This window comes from Mandrillus leucophaeus, unplaced genomic scaffold, assembly GCF_000951045.1.
Source record: "Mandrillus leucophaeus isolate KB7577 unplaced genomic scaffold, Mleu.le_1.0 Scaffold77, whole genome shotgun sequence".
Taxonomy (NCBI): Eukaryota; Metazoa; Chordata; class Mammalia; order Primates; family Cercopithecidae; genus Mandrillus; species Mandrillus leucophaeus.
This window is the reverse complement of record NW_012108363.1, coordinates 6,583,442-6,589,162: the sequence shown is the minus strand read 5'-3', so window position 1 is coordinate 6,589,162 and position 5,721 is coordinate 6,583,442. Positions and strand designations below refer to the sequence as shown.

The following is a 5,721-nucleotide window of genomic DNA, read 5'->3' as shown; positions in this document are numbered from 1 at the left end:
CTCTGACACCTGAGTCCCAGTTTGTCTTCCAACATTTGTTAGCCTGAGAATGCCCCCAAATCAATCAGGGTAAAGCAGAATGGAAAAGAGTCTGACCTGAGATTCCATAGACCTGATTTCAACCAATCAGATGGGTAACCTCAAGCAAGACACATTTTTCTCAGTAAAGTGAGAACCTCAGGTCAAACCAGTGGCCTCCAAGTCACGGAAATGCATTCCAGGTGTCCCCTGAGGCAAAGGGGAGCCAAGCTGGTGGGGCTTCAGGCTGCCCACTCTACCCCTGCTTTCAGGCAGGGGGCCCTCACCTTCGTCTCTTTTGTTTACTAAGTTCCATTTATGATTTTATATTTTTTTAAAAGATCAATATGTGCAAAAGTTTGACAAATACTGAATCATATAATCTCCAAATTTCTTTGAGATTTGGTATTGATTAGTACTGTTATTACCTCCCTATGTATTTATTGTTGATTGTATGCAAATTAGAGAAAGCAATCTCACAGATTTCAAAGCGCATTTGAAGAGTCATGTCTAATGAGGGAGTAAAACTTTTCTTCCAAGGGATTAAAAAGATGCCCTGTAATTCCATAACCAGTCTACCTTTTTCCCTTTTTCTATAATTAAAAACTTTTTTTTTTTTTTAAATGGAGTCTCACTCTATCACCCAGGCTGGAGAGCAATGGCACGATCTTGGCTCCTGGATTCAAGCAATTCTCCTGCCTCAGCCTCCCAAGTAGCTGGGATTACAGGTGCCCGCCACCACACCCAGCTAGTTTTTGTATTTTTAGTATCAACATGGGATTTCACCATGTTGGCCAGGCTGGTCTCGAACTCCTGACCTCACGTGATCCTCCCACCTCAGCCTCCCAAAGTACTGGGAATACATGCATGAGCCACCGTGCCCGGCCAATAAGAACATACTTTTAATAGAGACGGGGTTTTATCATGTTGCCCAGGCTGGTCTTGAACTCCTGGACTCAAGGTATCTGCCCACCTCAGCCTCCCAAAGTGCTGGGATTACAGGCATGAGCCACCGTGCCCAGCCAACCAGTCTACTTTACTTTTTAAACAGACTATTTTTTAGAGCAGTTTTAGGTTAACAGCAAAGCTGAGGGGAAAGTACAAAGAGTTCCCATATACCCGCTCCCCCCACACACTCACAGCCTCCACCATCATCGACATCCTGCACCAGAGTGGTGCATTTGATTTTGATGAGTCAACAATGACACGTCGTTAGTACCTAAAGTCCATAGTTCACACTGGGCTTCACTCTTGGTGTTGTACACTACGCGTTTGACAACACATAATGACATATATTCACCATTATGGTACCATAGACAATAGTTTCACTGCCATAAAAATCGCCTGTGCTCTGGAATGTCCTCCCTCTCATCAAACCCCTGGATATCATTATCTTTTGTTTGTTTGTTTGTTTGTTTGGGAGTTTTTTTGTTTGTTTTGTTTTATCTCATGTTTTAGATTCATAATCTCACTCTGTTGCCCAGGCATTGGCACAATTGTAGTTCTCTGCAGCCTCAAACTCCTGGGCTCAAGCATTCTCCCACCTCCTTCTCCTGGGTAGCTGAGACTATAGGTGTGCACCGTCATTCGTGGGTAACTTTAAAATATTTATTATTATTTTTTGAGACAGAGTCTCACTATGTCACCCAGGCTGAAGTGCAGTGGTGTAATCATGCCTCACTGCAGCCCCAATGTCCCAGGCTCAGGTGATCCTCCCACCTCAGCTTCCTGAGTAGCTGGGACCACAGCATGCATGCAGGTACCACCACGTGTGACTTTTTTTTTTTTTTTAAGAGAGGAAGTCTTACCATGTTGCCCAGGATGGTCTCAAACTCCTGGGCTCAAAAGATCCTCTGCCTTGACCTCCCAAAGTGCTGATATTACAGGTGGAAGTGAGCCACACGTCCAGCTGACTTTTTATTGTCCCCATAGTTTTACCTATTTTATCCAGAATCATACAATATGTAGCCTTTTCTGACTGGCTTCTTTTACTTGGTAATATACATTTAATGTCTCCTTTCTTTATTTTTGTGGATTTATAGCTAATTTCCTTTCATTACGTAATACTATTTCATTGTCGGGATGTACCACAGGTTATCTATTCACCTACTGAAGGACTTGGTTGATTCCAAGTTTTGACAATTATGAACACAACTGCTATAAACAATGTGTAACTTTTTGTTTGGATGGGAGTTTTCGACTCATTCGTGTAAATACCCAGGAGCCTGATTGTTGGATCATACGGTAAGAGTCTGTTTGGTTTTGTAAGACACTACCAAAATGTCTTCCAACATGGCTGTACCATTTTGCAGTCTCATTAGCAATGAACGTGAGTTCCTGTTGTTCTACCTCCCCAACAACTTTTGTTGGTGGTGGTGTTTTGAGTGTTAGTGGTTCTAATAGTTATGCATGACATCTCATTGTGCTGGGCATGGTGGCTCATGCCTGTAATCCCAGCACTTAGGGAGGTTGAGGCAGGAGAATCACTTGAAGACAGCGGTACGGAGACACTTCATTGTTGTTGTAATTTGTTAATGGCATATGATTTTGAACATCTTTTCACATGCTTATCTGCCTTCTGTATATCTTCTTTGGTTAGGTGTCTGTTGAAATCTTTTGCTGATTTATTAGTCATGTTGTTCATTTTCTTATTATTGAGTTTTAAGAGCTCTTTGTATATTTTGGACAACAGACCTTTATCAGATACGTCTTCTGTAAATATTTTCTTGTAGCCTGTAGCTTGTCTTCTCATCCTCTTGTCCTTCACAGAACAGATTTCTTTTTTTTTCATGCAGAACATACAAGATGATTCAAGCAGCATTTTTAATTTTAGTGAAGTCAGCTTATTAATTCTTTCTTTCATGGACCATTCCATTGGTGGTGTATCTAAAAACTGATTGCCAAAGCCAAGGCCATCTAGATTATCTCTTATGTTGTCATCTAGAAGTTTCGTTTTGTGTTAATTTCTAGAAGATTCATGTCTTCTAGAAGATTTATTTTGTGTTAATTTTTGGGAAGAGTGTAAGGTCTGTCCCTAGATTCAATTTTTTGCGTATGGATGTCTGGATGTTCCAGCACCACTTCTTGAAAAGACTCTCCTTTCATCATTGAACTGCCTTTGCTCCTTTGTCAAAGATTGGTTAACTATATTTGTACGAGTCTATTTCTAGACTCTCTATTGTCTTCCATTGACCCATTTGTCTATTCTTTCACCAGTACCACTCTGTCTCAATTGCTGTGGCTTTGTAGGCTTGAAGTCTGGTAGTGTCAGTTCTCTAACGTCATTCTCTCTCTGTATGATATTGGCTATTCTGGGTCTTTTGCCTCTCTATGGAAACTTTAGAATCAGTTTGTCAATATCCATGAAATAACTTGGTGGGTAAATTAAGTTTTTAATTTGAGATACTTATGGATTCACATGTAATTTTAAGAAGTAACACAGAGAAATCTCTTGTACACTTTGCCCAGTTTACCCCAATGGTAACATCTTGCAAAACTTTAATACAATATCACAACCAGGATATTGACAGAAATATAGTCAAGATACAGTTCCATCACTAAAAAAGTCCCTCATAATGCCCTTCATAGCACATCTACTTCCCTCCTGTTCCCACCTTCCTCTTAACTCATGGCAACCACTAATCTGCTGTTTTTAGTTTCAAGAATGTTATATAAATGGAATCAATCAGTATATTATCTTTGGTGGATGACTTTTTTAGCTAGCATATTCTCTGGAGATTCATCTATGTTGTTGCATGAATAAATAGTGCATTCCATTTTTTAACTGAATATTATTCCATGGTATGGATGTACGACAAGTGGGTTTTACATCTGTGTTGTCTTCAGTATATGGATATTACAAAGAAAGCCACTATGAATATATGTTTACAAGTTTTTGTGTGAATGTAAGTCTTCATTTCTCTGAGATAGATGCCAAGGGGTAAAATTGCTGGGTTGTATGGTAGTGGCATGTTTAATTTTTAAGAAACTACCAGCCTGGCATGGTGGCTCATGCCTGTAATCCCAACACTTTGGGAGGCTGAGGTGGGTGGATCACTTGAAGTCAGGAGTTTGAGACCCACCTGGCCAATATGGTGAAACCTCCTGTCTCTATTAAAGTTTAAAAAATTAGCTGTGCATGGTGGCACATGCCTGTAATCCCAGCTACTCAGGAGGCTGAGGCAGGGGAATCACTTGAACCCAGGAGGTGGAGGTTGCAGTGAGCCGAGATCACGCCACCACACTCCAGCCTGGGGAACACATTGAGACTGTCTCAAAAAAAAAGGAACTACCAGACTGTTTTCCTCATTGGCTTAGTTTACATGCCCACTAGCAATGTGTGGGTGGTATAGTTTCTCTGGTTTTACGTCATAATTTGGTGTTGTTCCTTATTTATTATTTTTGTTTTAATCATTCTAATATGTGTATAGTAGTATCTATATGTGTATAGTATTAAACTATTGTGGCTTTAATGTGCATTTCCCTAATGACTAATGATACTGAATATTTTCTCATGGGCTTGTGTACTATCTGTATATCCTCTGAAAAAAATTTATCTTGATATCTTTTCCCTATTTTCTAATTGGACTGTTTGTTTTTTTAATGTTGAATTTTGAGAGTTCCTTGTATATTCTACATACTAGTCCTTTATGGAATATGTAGTTTGCAAATATTTGCTCCAGTTTTTAGCCTGTCTTTATTCTTTTCCCCAGGTCATTCATAGAGTGAAAGTTTTTAATTTTGGAGGAGTCTAGCTTATCAATATTTCCCTTTATTAGTTATACTTTCGGGGTTGAATTTAATAACTCTTTTCCAAGTCCTAGTTTCCAAAGATTATCCCCCATGTTTCTTTCCTAAAAGTTTTACAGTTTTCTGTTTTTAAAGTAAGTCGGTGATCTATTTTGAGTTCATTTTTTTAAATAAAGTGTGAGCCTTATTTAAGGTTAATTTTTTTGCGTGTGGATGTCTGATTGCTCCTGCACCGTATGTGCAAAAGTCTATTTTTTAAAATTACTCTTGCACTTTTATTTTTAAAAATCTGTCAGCCATATTTGTAAAGATCTATTTCTGGGTATTCTATTCAGTTCCATTTAGCTATCTGTTTTATCCCTCCATCCGTAACTTACAGTCTTGATTGCTATAGCTGTATAACTAGTCCTAAAATTAGGTAGACTGATTCATCCCACTCTATTCTTTTTTCCACAACTGTTCTATTCCCATTCCTTTCCCATTCCATATAAATTTTAGAATAATCACTTCTAAATCTACAGAATAACTAGGATTTTGATAGAAATCATATTAAATCTGTATATTACTTTGGGGAAAACTGACATTTTTACTATGTTGAGAAATCCAATCCATGAACCTCATATGTTTCTCCATTGACTTAGATCTTTTTAAATTTCTTTCTTCAGGTTGGGCATGGTGGCTCACGCCTGTAATCCCAGCACTTTTGGGAGGCCAAGGCAGGTGGAGCACTGGAGGTCAGGAGCTTGAGACGAGCCTGGCCAACATGGCAAAACGCTGTCTGTACTAAAAATACAAAAATTAGTTGTGCATAGTGGTGTGCACCTGTAATCCCAGCTACTTGGGAGGCTGAGGCAGGAGAATTACTTGAACCTGGGAGGCAGAGGTTGCAGTGAGCTGAGATTGCTCCACTGCACTCTAGCCTGGGCAACAGAGCAAGACTCTGCCTCAAAAAAA

General features: G+C 39.4%; 1 protein-coding gene across 1 annotated transcript in view; it reads right to left on the bottom strand.

Annotated features, from left to right (window-relative positions):
* The window catches only part of MED7 (mediator complex subunit 7), a 30,977-nt gene that overhangs the window by 13,276 nt on the left and 11,980 nt on the right, over positions 1 to 5,721 (bottom strand). Inside the window, exon 3 of the mRNA XM_011966709.1 lies at positions 1,159 to 1,282. The gene's annotated coding sequence lies outside the window, so the exon portion shown is untranslated. The remainder of the gene's footprint in view (positions 1 to 1,158; positions 1,283 to 5,721) is intronic.